Raw genomic sequence first — 17,634 nt, 5'->3', positions numbered from 1 at the left:
TTTTACTTCATAAAACATGAAGAAAAAAAACGTTCACATTCTTCACGAACAATATTATCTTGAATGTTATTTTTGTCGATCGTTTTCTCACCTAAATAGTAACATTCATCACGAAGTGTCTTTTCTAAATGTTCATATTTTCGTGTAATCTTGATGCTGGAAAAAAAAATTCCGAAAAAACGAAAAAAAAAATTTGCTTCCCCCGATTGGTTACTTCCCCATTGATCCTGCCCCTATATATATATATATATATATATATATATATATATATATATATATATATATATATATATATATATATATATATATATATATATATCAAACCACATGGCCCTTTTATTCCTGTTCATTTACTATCACTGCTAAGAGCATGGGGTGTCCAACAATATTTTCACCGTCGGCTCCAATTAATCGGAAATACGCTGCCCCGTCTCAACTTCGCGACCACCGTACCCCGGTGGTGTGTTTATGAATTTTTTTTTTTCTTTTTTAGTTATAACTAGTAAAGTGTACCGCGCTTTGCGACGGTGTGCAAAAAAATTTCTGTTTACGATTTCGGTTAGGTATACAATGTCATTTCAAAAAATGACTATGAAATTTGTAGTGAAATCGAATTTGCATAACTTTTTTACCATTATTTTAAATTGCATACCTAACCGCCGCTTACCACCAGCAAATCGCTAGCCACCTTCCAAATCTGAATCGTCGCACTCTTTCGACACCGACACCCTTATCTTTTTTTTTTTTTTGTGTCTAAAACTCCAACTATGTATTAGTTTATATTTTTATTTTATTTTGAACTGAGCACAACTTATTCTATTCTTTTTTTATCAAAATAGCATCAGTCACTTTTAAAAATATTACTATACAATTTTTTTTTTTTTTTTTTTTTTTTAATTATGTGGTTACAACTAATTTAAAGATTTTATTATAAAAATTTCAGATTGTTATTATTAAAAACAAAGCAGTCACAAATTAGGTGGTTCCAAAAAAAAAAAAAATAAAGAAAAAAATAATAAAAAACAAATGCTACAATAACATTGCTACAGTGATTGCTACAGTATAACAGTGTTTTTTGGCGAGGTGACGAGATATGATTGGTACCCATTTACACTAATTAGTATATAGTATAATATTTTCTTATTGTTTCACGTCATATTTTCTCTTATCAAGACTTTAAACCAAAAACACCGAAAGACACTCTACTTTAATCAATTACAAATGTCCATTTTTTACTTTGAAATTGACACCGAAAAATGGACACAGACAACTTGTACTTTAATCATACCATTATTTTAATTTCATTTGTTACAGAGTATTTGTTATTAAACAGAATCCAATGTATGCATTTTCTAAATGTATACATTAACTGGACGGAGCGAATATGTAATTTTTATATTTAGATTATTAGGAATATTATTATCGTTGTGTGTTTTTCTATAATAATCATAATCATAATTTATTACTCTTAACACATGTGAAATGAACCTTGAAAATTATTTAAGTTGATGGTTTTGGAGTTACCCACACGGACTAACTATATTCCAACTTGCCAACTTCATGATGTGAATCTGGAAGTTCTAATTTAATCTAGTGGAGGAGAGGGGGCCCATATTCATAGCTAGTAACCAGTAACAATTAACAATTAACAATGTTAGTATATAGATCAATCTGAACTCTTATGACGTGTTTTTTTAAAAGACTGACATGGCACATGAAAGACACCTTAGCACATCATACAAAGACTAAAAAAGGAAAAAAAAAAAAAAAAAAAACTATACTTGTGATATACTTGTGTCATCCTTGATATAGTTTTTAGAAAAAGTATAAAACTCACTATATATTTACAGTTTTTTTTTTTTTTTTCCACAAGTATACTTGTGTTATACTTTTGTCATATTTGAAAAATAAAAACTATACTTCTTATATGGTTGAAAGCAACATACTTTGTTATCCAAGAATATATATATATATATATATATATATATATATATATATATATATATATATATGTGGTAGGATCAAGAGGGAAGTAACCAATCGGGGGGAAGCGGGGGGAAGCAAAAACTTTTTTTTTTCGTTTTTTGAAAAAACTTTGTTCACGAACATTATAGATGAGATGAAAATATGAACATTTAGTAGAGACACTTTGTGATAAATGTTTTTATTTTGGAGGGAAAACGTTCGAAGAAGTAATATATAACAATTATCGTGTTTTTCGAGCATATGTTGAGGTGTTAGCTATTGGGGTTTAAATATTAGGGTTTAGATATTAGGGTTTATAGGGTTTAGATATTAGGGTTTAGATATTTGCTTCCCCCTCTTTCCCCCGATTGGTTACTTCCCCATTAATCCTGCCCATATATATATATATATATATATATATATATTGTTATAATAATAATAATAATATAGATATGGATAGTCAATTTTGGTGTATACATATAGTCAATTTTGGTACACAAAGTATGTATTTTTATATTGAGATTTTAGGCTATAAATACTCATGAATGCAAGCATTAAAATGGCACCATTTCTCACACTTACAAAGTGTTTCTTTCTTTCTCTCCATTATCATCTTTGTTCTTACACTTCATTATTAGTATTCTAAATCAAGAATCAAATCACTAAAGGTAGTTATAAGCCTACTGAATTATAACATCAAGAATCAAACCACTAAAGGTAGTTATAAGCCTACTGAATTATAACATCAAGAATCAAACCACTAAAGGTAGTTATAAGCCTACTGAATTATAACACGTTATCAGCACGATAATCTTAATACTAAATATGGTTGGCTCTGCCACCAAAATGATATATGGTCGGTTATACCACCAAAATGATATATGGTCGGTTATACCACCAAAATGATATATGGTCGGTTATACCACCAGAATGATATAGGTCGGTTATACCACCTGAAAAAATATATGGTCGACACTGTCGCCAAATTTTCATTTATGTTTACTAATATTTATATTTTTGTTATATAACATTTATTTATGATTGCTTACACATGGTCGACACTGTCACCTACTTATCATTTATGTTATATTAAATTTATGTTTAATGTTTATATACTTATGAATATAAATTGACTCTAATTTATCATGATGTTTGTTTTAATTTTTGATAATAGAAAATGTCGAATCTGGAAAAGCTTAAATTTACTCCTTTAGAATCAACTGGAAACAACTACATGCCATGGGTTATAAAAGTAAAAATGCATCTTAAATCAATGGGCATTCTTGAAACCATAAATGAAAACAACACTTGTTCTGAAAAAGAACAAGCTACGGCATGTTGCTTTATTCATCAACATATTGATGAATGCTTACAAAATAATTATGTGACTGTAGAAGATCCCCATGTTTTATGGGAAGGTCTCAAAAGCAGATTCAATAATCAAAGAGAAATTTTACTTCCAGCTGCAATGGAACAATGGAGAACATTAAGGTTCCAAGACTTTAAGAAAGTAAATGAATACAGCTCAGCTCTGTATAATACATGTTCACAACTTAAATTCTGTGGACATGAAATTAGTGATGCAGACATGATGGAGAAAACTTTCTCCACAATGAATGCTGCAAACATCACAGTACAAAGAAATTTGAGAATGCTAAAGTTCAAAACATATCCTGAACTTAATTCATATCTCTTAGTTGCAGAGCAAAATGATGAGCTATTAATGAAAAATCAGCAATCCCGTCCTACTGGTACACTTGCAATCCCTGAAGCAAATACTGCAAATAATTATAAACAGGGACAAGGACGCGGGCAAGGTCGTGGTTATAATAACCATCACCATCATCATGCCAAAAGCCATAACTATGGTAGAAACCATCCTTATGGTAATGGTAATGGGCGTGGACGTGGTCGTGGTCGTGGCCGTGGTGGTCAAAGAAATAGTAATCCACGAAAATATAAATATCAACCACAAAACAAGCCCATTAAACAAGATGTTGAAGAAAATTCTTCTAAAAATTCTGAAGAATCTTGCTACAGATGTGGTAGAATGGGCCACTGGGCTAATACTTGCCGAACATCTAAACATCTTGTTAAGATGTATCAGGATTCGCTGAAAGGTAAAGAAAAGGAAGTAAATTTTGTGGATAATATTGATCCAACAGTCACTGAGAAACCATCTGATTTATATGAAGATTTCTTGAATGTTTAAGTTGTGTGTCTTTTGAAAAATAAACGATTTAATATCGTCTGTCTTTGTCATTATGTTTGCTAAATGTTTCAGTACTATCTATTTGCGTTTAAAATATTGTGTAATATTAATGTACTCACTATTTATTTCTTATATATGAAGTTCAATATGAATTTTGCTGGAATACAACATCAATCAAGTGGTGGAGATCTCTGTATAGCAGACAGTGGAACTACACACACTATACTTAAATCCGAGAAATATTTTATTGATCTAAAACCAACGGAAGGAACTATACATACAATATCAGGACCTGCTAACTTGATAAAAGGGATAGGAAAGGCAAATTTCATACTACCAAATGGTACAAAATTTTTAATAAATGATGCCTTATTTTCTCCCAAGTCAAGCAGAAATTTATTGAGTTTCTCCGACATATACCTTAACGGGTATGATTATCAGTCAGTGACAACAGAAAATGAGAAATATTTAAGTATCACTGACAAGAGTCATGTGGTTGAAAAACTGCCAAGACTTAGTTCTGGATTACATTATACACATATAAATGTACCAGAAATACATATGGTAGTTAACGAAAAATATATTGATCCTGGTGTATTCAGTTTATGGCATAACAGATTAGGCCATCCAGGATCAACAATGATGAAAAGGATTATTGAATGTACTCATGGACATCCACTAAAGGATAGAAAAATCCATCATGATACAATGGTTCCATGTACATCTTGCTCTCTTGGAAAATTGATAACTAGACCCTCACCACTTAAGGTTGAGAAAGAATCACCAATGTTTCTTGAAAGAATTCAAGGTGATATATGTGGACCAATTCATCCACCATGTGGACCATTTAGATATTTCATGGTTCTAATAGACGCATCTAGCAGATGGTCTCATATTTGTCTGTTATCAAGCCGTAATGTGGCATTTGCAAAATTTCTTGCCCAAATTATTAAATTGAGAGCTCATTTTCCTGATTACACCATTAAAAGGGTGAGACTTGATAATGCTGGTGAATTTACATCTCAAGCATTTAATGACTATTGCATGTCTATAGGAATTGTTGTTGAACATTCTGTTGCTCATGTGCATACACAAAATGGTTTAGCCGAGTCATTGATTAAACGTTTACAGTTAATCGCTAGACCATTGATAATGAGAACAAAACTCCCTGTATCTATATGGGGTCATGCAATTTTACATGCTGCTGCATTGATTCGCATCAGACCAAGTGCAAGTCATAAATATTCCCCCCTACAACTTGCTTTTGGTCAAGAGCCAAATATTTCCCATCTTAGAACATTTGGTTGTGCAGTGTATGTTCCAATTGCGACACCACAACGTACAAAAATGGGTCCTCAAAGGAGGTTGGGAATATATGTTGGATATGAAACATCTTCAATATTAAGGTATATTGAACCTATGACAGGTGACGTTTTTACAGCACGTTTTGCTGATTGTCATTTTAATGAAACATTGTTCCCTAGATTAGGGGGAGAAATGAAAAATAAAGAAAATGATGTTTCATGGTGTGAACCTCAATTAAAGTATCTTGATCCTCGCACAAAAGAATGCGAGACAGAAGTTCAAAAGATAATGCATATACAAGAACTTGCAAATCAATTGCCTGATGCATTTACAGATACAAAAACGGTGACAAAATCATATATACCAGCAGTAAATACTCCAGCTCGAATTGAAATTCCAAAAGCTGGCAATAACGTCACTCATGAATCTTTGCCACGTCAGAAACGTGGAAGACCAATCGGTTCAAAGGATAAAAATCCTCGAAAAAGAAAATCAGCTGATAATGAAGTAAAAGAAAGTGTTCAAGAAGAACCACAAATCAGTACTCCTACTGCAGAGGAGATTGATGATGTCAATACAGAAATTGCAATCAATTATGCATATTCAAAAATATTATGGAACCGAAATGAAATGAAAAATCTTGATGAGAAATTTTCATTTAATGTTGCATATGACATCATGAATAATGATGATGATCCAGAACCAACATCTATGGTTGAATGTCAAAATAGACATGATTGGGCTCAATGGAAAGAAGCAATACGAGCTGAATTAGAATCACTCAATAAAAGAAAAGTTTTCGGATCCATCATTCTCACTCCTAAAGATGTGAAACCTGTAGGATACAGATGGATTTTTGTCCGAAAAAGAAATGAGAAAAATGAAGTTACAAGGTATAAAGCTAGACTTGTAGCTCAAGGTTTTTCTCAAAGACCGGGAATTGATTATGAAGAAACTTATTCTCCTGTTATGGATGCAATTACTTTTAGGTACTTAATCAGTCTGGCAGTTTCTAAAAATTTAGAAATGCATCTCATGGATGTTGTGACTGCTTATCTATATGGATCACTTGATAGTGATATATATATGAAGATACCTGAAGGATTTAAGGTACAAATAAAGAGATCCATGAAGCCATTCAACTTCTAAAGAAAGAATTTGAAATGAAAGATCTCGGAAAAACCAAGTATTGCCTTGGTTTACAAATTGAGCATATGCCTAATGGTTTACTTGTACATCAAACAACATATACTGAAAAGATTTTGAAACGTTTCAATATGGACAAGGCAAAACCATTAAGTACTCCTATGGTTGTTAGATCACTCAATGTTGAAGCTGATCCATTTCGTCCATGTGAAGATCAAGAAGACATTCTTGGACCAGAAGTACCATATCTTAGTGCAATTGGAGCTCTTATGTATCTTACAAATTGTACAAGACCTGACATTTCTTTTGCAGTTAATTTGTTGGCAAGGTTCAGCTCTGCTCCTACCAAAAGACACTGGAATGGGATCAAACACATATTTCGATACCTTCGAGGAACTACTGATTTAGGATTATTTTATTCTAACGAATCAAAACAAGATTTGGTTGGTTATGCAGATGCAGGTTATTTATCTGATCCACATAAAGCTAAATCTCAAACTGGATATGTATTCCTAAATGGAGGTACTGCAATATCATGGCGTTCTCAAAAACAAACACTTGTTGCTACATCGTCAAATCATGCCGAAGTGATTGCATTACATGAAGCTACTCGAGAATGTTTTTGGTTGAGATCAATGACACAACTCATTACTGATTCTTGTGGACTAGAACGCGATAAAAGTCCAACAACTATCTATGAAGATAATGCAGCTTGCATAGCACAGATGAAAGAAGGGTATATCAAAAGTGACCGAACAAAACACATACCACCTAGATTCTTCTCATACACTCAAAATCTCATTAAGGACAACCAGATTGAAATGAGATATGTGCAATCTAGCAAAAACTCTGCTGATCTTTTCACGAAAGCACTTCCAACTGCTATTTTCAGAACACACGTTCATAACATTGGCATGAGACATGTTCAAAAGATGTAACAGCTGAAGCGATGTCTACTTGAGGGGGAGTCAACTCCATGCTGCACTCTTTTTCCCTTAGCTAAAGTTTTTTCCCACTGGGTTTTCTTTAGCAAGGTTTTTAACGAGGCAGTAATTTATAGTTGATCTTCAACAAAATAAAATTGCTATCCAAGGGGGAGTGTTATAATAATAATAATAATATAGATATGGATAGTCAATTTTGGTGTATACATATAGTCAATTTTGGTACACAAAGTATGTATTTTTATATTGAGATTTTAGGCTATAAATACTCATGAATGCAAGCATTAAAATGGCACCATTTCTCACACTTACAAAGTGTTTCTTTCTTTCTCTCCATTATCATCTTTGTTCTTACACTTCATTATTAGTATTCTAAATCAAGAATCAAATCACTAAAGGTAGTTATAAGCCTACTGAATTATAACATCAAGAATCAAACCACTAAAGGTAGTTATAAGCCTACTGAATTATAACATCAAGAATCAAACCACTAAAGGTAGTTATAAGCCTACTGAATTATAACATATATATATATATATATATATATATATATATATATATATATATATATATATATATATATATATATATATATATATATATATATATAAACTTAATTCTAGCCTACCACCAACTGTTGCCATATCAATCTCAGAATTAACCGCGGCTTAATCCAAGGCACACTTGTACTTATTAGGATGATTTGCATAATAAACCTTTGTTGGAGAACTAACAACCGGGATACTAGAAACGTCAAGTGGAATAGTCCTTGAAATCCATAGCCACATCGACCACCGGATCATTCCCATTCATAATAAACTGATTCAACAGGCCCAAAGCTTCATTAGAAAAACGCAAATTAACAAAGCGACTGATTTCATCCACAACACCAATCTCATTTACCCAAACATGTGTACTCGATGCCATCGAATCACCCATATCCACTTCCAGCAACTCGTGGATATGCTTGACGTAAGGGTATTTAACAAAATCAAAGCAGCATCCAATATTACCGAGACAAGAGGACGACTTTGCCAATGATAAAACCCCACCGACTAAGGCGGCCACATTTCCAACATTGATGTCCGAAACAAAGGAAGTATGAATACCACTCATCTCAACCCAAGCAAAACGAAAGAAACGACCAACGAGTAACGGGAATTGAGAGACCAACACAAAACCATCGTGATTGGATTCAAGAGCTTATCAGAATTAGCCCTGTCTAAACATACAATGATACAGTCAAAAAATCCAACCATATGAATGTCAGAAACCAAAATCGAATGTCTTGCCAGGAACGCAGACACTTTATCTTCTGACAACGGCGAATCGTCCACCAACAAAACACACTAGACTAGCACAACGATCTTCCTCAATGTGCTTTCGAACATATGACGAGTCGTAGTCTTCTCCAACCGCCCAACTAAGAGAGTGTTATTGATTGGATATTAATCCCCACCTTAGTATATTAAATTATTATTATTATTATTATTTTTTTGTAAAAATAGCGATAGCTCATATAGAAACCAATTACGCTTTCTAAAAGAAAACGTCATCAACCGAAAGATAAAACATAAACCCGAAGAGACTAGTACCTAGAAAGCGAACAACTAACTATAACTATCTATATAGAGCTTCCACCATTACCAACTAACCAATCACGAAACGAACACAAACAAAATCAAACGAAAGAAACAAACTATCCTCAAGAACTCGACAACTACAAACAAACAAAAACAAAACACCAACAACAGAAGGCCTTTTCATCTCTCCGTTCACCTTCTCGCGTCTAATATCTTTCCCTGACCGATTATCAAATTTAGAGGATAAAACATTGGAAGAACTATTGCCGATCAATATAGCCGTTGACGGAGCGCTAACAATCCTCGATCAACCAAATCTTGAAAGAAACCTTCATCGTTTGAAACAATACGTATCCCTAACAGAAGAAGTTTCAGCGTGATCTTAACAGGATAGTCTCTAAATAACATGTGCACCGCGTCTCCAAAATCTAAGTTGTCATCATTATTCATGCAACTTTAACAAGCTCGCCCCGGTTTTTACCTCCACTTTTCTGTGTGAGCCATTAAGTTCTTTGCCATTGATGACATTAGAGTCTGCACCCTAACAACTTGAATAGGATGATCACCAGGTAAACTATTCATAAAAATAGGAAATATAGAGGTTTGTAATTGTAAAAATGGCCTCCGTACAACAGCCTTCTCCCCCCGTTCTTCCAATTTCAAATCAACCAATTCAAACTCATTCTTCAACCCAAAAAACTTCTGTTTCAATTTCCAGTCCTACTAAATCTCTTCCAATTCCTACCATTAACCCGGTGTCATCTACTCTACCACTAACACGCTCGTACGCTAAAGCTGTTGTGGGACGTAGCCCGGTGAAGAACTCGAACTATGACGGTCGAAGAAATACAAATGAGGGGTTTCAAAGACAACACGTACGCAGGATCTCAACGGTTTTTCTGGGCAACTTAGCTAGGGCTACCACTCCAATGGTAATTAGTGAAGCTTTTAGGAGGTATGGATGGATTCAAAACATTGCTTGGAGGACGGGGCAAAATTTAGCTTTCATCAAAATTGAGAATTATTATCAAGCTACGGATGCAATCAAATTCATGAATGGAAGAGTTTTAATGGGCAAAAAGTTGAGAATGGGTAGGGCAAAATTTGAGAAGGTGCACAACTCCCATAAAAAACGAGAATCTAGGCATGCTAGACAATGTGGGAGAAAAGAAAGTAACTACAAGAAGCATGATGATAATAATGGTTTCACTGAATTGCAGCTCAATGAGGAAATGAGTGATGGGTTAAACATGATGGATTTGATCATTGACAATATCGCTTTTCCAAACTTAAACTAGCCAAGTGGCTCACCGATAGGAAAGTTAAAATCGATAAATGTTGTTTATGGGGTACATACAGATGTATGGTGAGGTGCACGGACTTGGAGAATATTCGTCAAGGCCCGCGGTTTGGCAAGGACAATGAGGAGCTTTTACGGTTATTCTGATGAAAGATTGACTGGGGAGATACTCTAGAGCGGTTTGGGTCGAGGTACGTGGAATTCCTATTGATTAAGGATGCCTGGAGAATGTAGTAGCGGAGGTAAATGACCTAGGAGATGTATTGTTTATGCCTAAAAGCCCACATGAGTTAATACAAGCAGGATCCTTTTTTCATATTCATGGAGGTTTTTGTTCCTAGTATCATCAAGAAAGAAACGATCGTGACTTTGAAGAACAAAAAAAAAGTCAGGTTGTGGGCACATGAAGTGGGTCCGGATTTTAATCCGATTAATCATATCGTTACTGAATATATGGAGGTTTTCATCGATAACGTTACCTCTGCTGTTGATGATGAGGTACAACGGACTAACGATAACTCTGGGGTTAATTTTGGTGATGGCCCGATCATCAATGATGAAGGTTCCGATGGGTTGCCGGAATCCGTACCTTCCACTCCGGTATCGGAAAAATTTTGCGATCAGGGAGGCATTCAAGCAGACAAAGATTCAAAATTTGAATCTGGTAGTCGGAAATCGAGAATTTCCTTGCAACCAGAGGACAATAGTACACCTCCCAACTTAAACCTACATGTCTATGAAAAGTAAAAAGGGGTGGTTTTGGGGAACAAATCGAACACTGAGCCAATAAAGGTGTTTGAAAGAGATCCTATTTTAAAAAGCACTCATAATAATCTTAAAAAAAAAGTTGGAAAAGTACTTTTGTTGTAACAGAAAACAACCCCAAAGTATTTGAAGTTGTAGACGATGTCAATTCCTCACAAAACCCTACGTTTTCAATTGTAGCTGAGGGTAATAGATCAAGTTTAAAGCTTACATGCCCAAGCCCAACTGCTAAACCCACAAAGAATGCGCTTGTCCAGGCATAATCTTGTTTTGAAGTGGAAATCCCCAACGAACCATCATTCTTCCATTCTGCAAGGTTCTCACATGATAAACAAGATACTTATCAATGTCCAACATTAGATTGTAGATCAACATGCGCTTTTTATAAGAGAATGCTCTAAAGTCCAAACTTCATACCAATCAAGAGGTGGGATCAGTTCATAGAAGTCCAATCAAGGGTCATAAAAGGAAGAAAAATAAATCTAGTGACTTGCACGAGGATGTTGAATTAGAATTGGAAAATTGAGCTGAGGCGGAAGGGTAGATCCAATCGCAATATGATCGGGAAGAGAGTGTGCCTCGCAAACCTTTTAAGGTTAAAGGTAAAGTTCTAAACCCTAAGAAAAATAGTAAAGATAAAAAAGATGATGTTTTTGAGAATTTTCTAGAGGGTATGTTTGATAGTAGTGAACAACCAACCAAACCAAAACAATGAAAATAGCTTCATGGAAATCTAGAGGGCTCGGAAGTAGAGATAAGGGCCGTAGAGGAGGAAGGTTGATTTCGAAGCTCCAAATTCAATGTGTGACATTTCAAGATACTAAAGTGGAAGACGTTTCACGTAATGTTCTTAATGAAGTATAGAAGGGAGTCATTTACGATGCTATTGGAGAGAGGATTGCTTCAATCTTAGAGACCATTTTTGTCAAAATTGAATCGCTACTCTGCTTACATTCCTTCCATTGAATGTTGAAACAAGGATCGATTTCAGTGTGTGGAAGTGTAGATGGCAATAGCCTTATTCAGTGGGATTTAAATTTTGGTCTACAACTTGACAATTATGAAGAGTTGCGAGTTCAAATTTTATGGGCCTTGTTGGCCAACGATAGTTGGGTTTTGGGGTCTTATTGGCCCATCTTCCTTGTGGGCAATTTGGATAGAACTAGTTTTAGGGTCCGCGCGTTGCGGCGGTTTTTAGTAAACATATTGGATTGCATAAGATAACTTAGAACTACATACTGAATTACGTAGCGTATTATAGAACATATTCTTTTAGGGTTGGTGTTCTTGTATACCTGTGGAGATATATGTCTGGGAAATTTTTTTGATCATCAGTTTAAAAGCGGTGTTTGAAAATTACCTGGGTTGTTAGTGATTTGCTGCTGCGATATCTTCTTGTGGATGGCCCAAACTTTGTGTGTGGTGGTGCATAACTTATGGTTTCTTCAATGTCTTCTTCATTGACTATTGGTTCGAAACCATATATTCATTGACGGTTTGAAAGTGAATTTGGAAGATACATGTTGTTCATTCAAAAGCTTTGATCGGAGGTGGGTGTTATATTTTTGTCACCCTAATCCATTTCGAGAGCCAATATTGTCACTACATGATATAAAAAAAAATAGTGATTAGTATATCTAATTAGTTTGTAGTTTTGTGCACAGTAAATCGTTTCATGCCTGCAATTCTGTTGTTTTACATCTAATATTTTATGCTATATATACGTACAAAGAGATCTAAACATCAATGATAATTTAGCCAAGTGGTTTACAACGTATATGTTGTTCAAATTGGTAGAGGATTTAGTCTACTTTGGACTACTATTGGAGTGTGTTTTACTTTACTTAAATATATTTAATCTTTTTGGGTTAAATGAATTAAACTTATACCATTAGCAACAAATTGTGCGAATGGCTATAAACATTTAGTGTATGTTACTGCATCTTATTTAAAGGTTGATAGTTCAGATAGGTTCAATAAAAAGTTTACATATATGTACTTACATCGTATGTTGCTAAAACAATATCATAATCACATAAAAAAGTTACAAATCCAAATTTCAAAAAATTTCAGTACATGTTACAAAATATTCAAGGAAAATACCTGCTCGAACTGGTTATGAATAGCAACAGCTCTGGTTAGTCAACCGGTTCAGTCCTCCATTCTTCTTCTAGATTTTTAACTTCTAATAAGAATTTTAATCCATATTGACACGCAGACTCTTCATTTTTTTTTGCCTGTTGAAGGTCTGATTAGATTAGGTGAGTCAAAGGCCATCTCATCATTGTTGTGTCATTATTTTTAGAGTTCAGGTTTCTCACACCATATACCACTACATGTAGGCTTGTATCTTGTCCTCTTTTTTCTAATGTAATAAAATAAGAAATTATAAGAAAACAATAGATAAATTGCAATGGCAGTTGATCATAAATTGTAACGTAACTAAATATACATACTAATTTAATTTAATAGAACAAACTGATCATAAATTGCAACGACTACATGTCCTCACTAATAGATACAATTGTCAACCATAAGGAAGGTTAATAAAATCTAACAAATTTAATAATGTTTAGAGAAAAAATATGATGAGTAAGTAATTTGAATAAAATAGTTAATGACTCTTTTTGTTTTCCGGCTCGACAAACTGACCAAATTACTTCTACATCTCAAAAAGCAACTTCTAAACTTTTTTTATGACTTCAAATCATTTGTTTGACTCAGATTTATGTCATTTATACCCAAACGGGTCAAAATTGCCCTTTTACATGAATACATAAAAGCAGCTCTTAGAACCAAGGATAATAAAGCAACTACTAACCTTTATTATCATGTATAACGGTATGAATTATTCTTGAAACATTCATATGAATATGAGAACCACTGAACCACATGTGACAACTCTGTAAAGACACATAGTATATGATATCCATACTATCCATACTATATCTATAAAAGCGGATATTAGTTACAGCTAAAACGACATACCTCCTATATTAACAGAAATCGAAGTTGCACACGTTGAGCCGCCAACATCCACTATACTCAAAATAAAAAACTCACCTAACGTAATATATAAAAAATTTCCGCCAACATTAGCACCAATATATATATATCAAAATGCAAGATTAAAGAAAAGAAGTACATAAATCATACCAGTGACACTTTGTTATCTACAATCGACCTACAATCTTCCAAGCCATTTAGTAACTTCACGTCTCTTCGTTGAGCCTATAGATTATTACAAAAAACAAATAAATACCACATCCGGATGCTCATACATGTCAACCCATAAACCCAAAAAAAAAAAAAAAAAAAAGAAACACATAAAAGAATAGCTATTAATTTACCTGTTTGTTCAACCTTCGTGGATACCAAATTTAAACTCAGACATTATCTTCTTCTCAGCAACAACACCGATTGAAGTGACAGTTCGAAGCGAGTCGCGTCAAACCCTAATTTCTAATGTAGCTGTCGCAGATTCGCAGGCTCAAAATTACCTAATCCTTCTTTAAAATCAAAAAATTACCAACATAAACTCACCAAATCATGAACCGTAGCCTGCCGTAACCACACAAATCGGATTTAGCTCAGGCGGGGGCATCGGAAGCGAATGGAGATCAATATATAAAATTTACACGCTCTTGCTTGAAAAATATACAGGCCATGATGCACTTTCATTGTCCAAAACGTTCACCTCCTAACAATGACACAATGTGCAACTCAAAGATGTAATAATTTTAATCAGAATCTGCAATTGAGTTTGCTAATTTAATGGTAAGTAAGAAAATTAAGCTAATATGCCTAGCTGAGTCCCAATATACTGATGTAATAGCCTAGTAGAATGACGCCAACTGAACTCATCGCATAAATACTCTTATAGCACTTGCATATCATGAAATTCAAATTCATAGTAGAATGAAGGTAGCTTCGAAGTTGACCTTGCTTGACCTTAATTTCAACTTGCAAAAAAAAAACATAAAAATAAAAATAAAAATAAAAATAAAAATAAAAATAAAATAAAAAACTCCTCGGGCCAACTGAAAACATCAATTTACAAAATCATTTAACCCAATCTAAACAAATTCAGCAACATTAATGTATGGATTCACACACTTTCCCACCTATATTACACAACTACTGCTTAAAGTTTCTTTGGCACCTTTCAACAGCAAAAAACAAAATGCATTACCTAAAGAAGAGCCAAAAGCAACAGTAGACTTACACTGATCTTGCTTAACAACCTGAAAAACATATGCAAAATTTTAACGGACCACTCAATAATGGTGGCAAAAGTGACCCAATCACTCATGAATGGGTTAATTTGGGGTGAGTTTAATCCTAATGGGTTATATCATAAAATGGATGAGAAATATGCCCCAGGTGCTTTAAACTATTAGTAATGCCTAAACGCTCCAAATTCTTAGTAAAAAAGAATAGATTGTTACTCATCTAATATAATATTGGTGACCAAAGTTGACACCGAATACTATTGAATATCAGTCACGATAAAAATGCTGCAGGACAACCATAATTATTACGACGAAAGTGCTGTGCATGTGAAGCATAATTATATTTTAAAACAATCAACATCACAACCAAAGGAATCCAATAGAAGAACATATATTTTATTTTTAAGCTACTCTTTATAGACATTTCTTCCTTATAGCCCATGAGCTAGCATGACAAAACATGTTTGATAATGCTTTTATAAAAATATCATTAAAAAAATGTAGCAGCAAGTGATAGTGTTGAAAAACAGAATGAACTTCGTATGGCATAAAATAACAGTTGTACCTCAACAAAATCAACATTTGGTTTTCGTCTATGGTTCAACGCTTCATGTCGTAATACACTATGCCTTGCGAGTTTCATATGATGCAAAAGTTCACCGAGAGTCACAATGTTATAAATTACATAATATACATATGAACGCAGGTAAAGATTTTTACACCCTGATCAAATAGTTGACAGAAAAAACTTCCACAGACTATTACTCAACTGTTGCCTAATGAGCTAACCTGTTTCACTATACCTGTTTGACCCATTGTAAATAAGTGATGACCCAAAACAAAGACATTGTTTTCCTTTAACACCATAACATCAATTTAACATGAACTTCCAAGTTTCCTTTATTTGACTCAACATCATCATCTTTACAAATTTACTATACCATCATCTTTATGTAGCAAACAAATAATCTTACCAAATTTGCATACACTTTATAATTTAGTTGAAAATCACCAAGTCATCACCAAGTTGACATTTTATCAAACACTTGGTGTGCTTCAATAACTTTCAACCAAATTTCATCAAAACTTAATACTTTCATGAAACTGAATTAACACTTTACAACATACTCCTTCAAATAAAGCAACTAATACAAAATATGTTAACTAAAAATTAATCACCAAAACCAACTTACAAATTGCTTACAAAAATTCATACCTTCAAGTGTATGTTGCAAAAACCCTCATGGATGATGATTTGGTTGGTTCTACTATGGAAGAAATTACATCACTGAAATTAGGGTGTGTAGGTGCAAGGTTTAGGTCGCATACGGAAGAGCAGAGAGGAGAAGCCAACGGTTTCACGCCGGAGATGGTGGGTGATGTAAGTGATGGCGCTGGAGATCATGGTGACGGTGGTGGTCGATGGCGATGGAGACTCTGCAGTCTCACTTCAATTGAGGGTTTGAAGGTGGGGTGAGGAAAGTAGAAGCTTCAGGGAGGTTTACAAAAAAAAAATAAAAAATAAAAAATAAACACGATTGCTACAGTTGAACAGTGTAGTTGCTACAGTGAAACAGTGATAGCAGGGGGTTTGGCCAATAGGATTGAAGTTTCAATTACGGGAATTAGGAAGCAAGGGGATTTGGCCAATGGGGTTGAAGTTTCAATTACGGGAAATTAATATGGCGTTTTTTTGATTTGGAATGGTTAGATGAATAATAATTCAAAGCTCAAGTCTACAAGAGTAAAAATTCAGATTGGTGCATTTTAGTTCTACTGTGAGGAATTTATATTGAATGTTTTAGCCAGTCTCATTAGATCTTAAAGTCTGAGCTGGATTTGGTGGTTATAAAGTTGTAAATCCATGCCCATCCATTTTGTAATGGTTGGCTTTTCAAAACTTAGTGAAAAGTCTTTTTGATATTTTATTTTTCAGTTTTTTGCCAAAAAAAAATAAATAAATAAAAAGTCTGCACCCTTTTGTGTTCAATTGAATATTAAATTCAAATTCAAAATCTGACTATATCGTTGAAAATCCATAAAGATGTATCATTGACTCATTGTCTACAAAAGCTCATTCATACTTTTTTTTGAAAGTTGGCTGCATGAAAGATACTTGAAATTGAAATTGAGACCACTCTTATCCATGACACATGGAATCACACTGATGTCACATCAGCGT

At 33.9% G+C, this 17,634-nt stretch overlaps 1 long non-coding RNA gene across 7 annotated transcripts; it reads right to left on the bottom strand.

The window, feature by feature from the left end:
• Nucleotides 1-9,175: 9,175 nt before the first annotated feature.
• Nucleotides 9,176-17,199, bottom strand: LOC139872017 (uncharacterized). 7 transcript variants are annotated; one of them, XR_011766838.1, is made up of 7 exons: nt 14,571-15,404; nt 14,377-14,451; nt 14,209-14,283; nt 14,042-14,123; nt 13,324-13,585; nt 12,581-12,822; nt 9,176-9,696 (listed from the first exon to the last, which is right to left on the bottom strand). It is a non-coding gene; the product is annotated as an uncharacterized lncRNA (long non-coding RNA). The 7 variants fall into 7 exon arrangements; XR_011766839.1 differs by lacking the exon at nt 9,176-9,696 and adding an exon at nt 11,213-11,529; XR_011766835.1 differs by lacking the exon at nt 9,176-9,696 and adding an exon at nt 12,488-12,515.
• Nucleotides 17,200-17,634: the final 435 nt, after the last annotated feature.

The sequence above is a fragment of the Rutidosis leptorrhynchoides genome, chromosome 10, assembly GCF_046630445.1.
Source record: "Rutidosis leptorrhynchoides isolate AG116_Rl617_1_P2 chromosome 10, CSIRO_AGI_Rlap_v1, whole genome shotgun sequence".
NCBI classification, from domain to species: Eukaryota; Viridiplantae; Streptophyta; class Magnoliopsida; order Asterales; family Asteraceae; genus Rutidosis; species Rutidosis leptorrhynchoides.
Note: the sequence above shows the minus strand (reverse complement) of the source record. Positions and strands in the feature narration are given on the sequence as shown.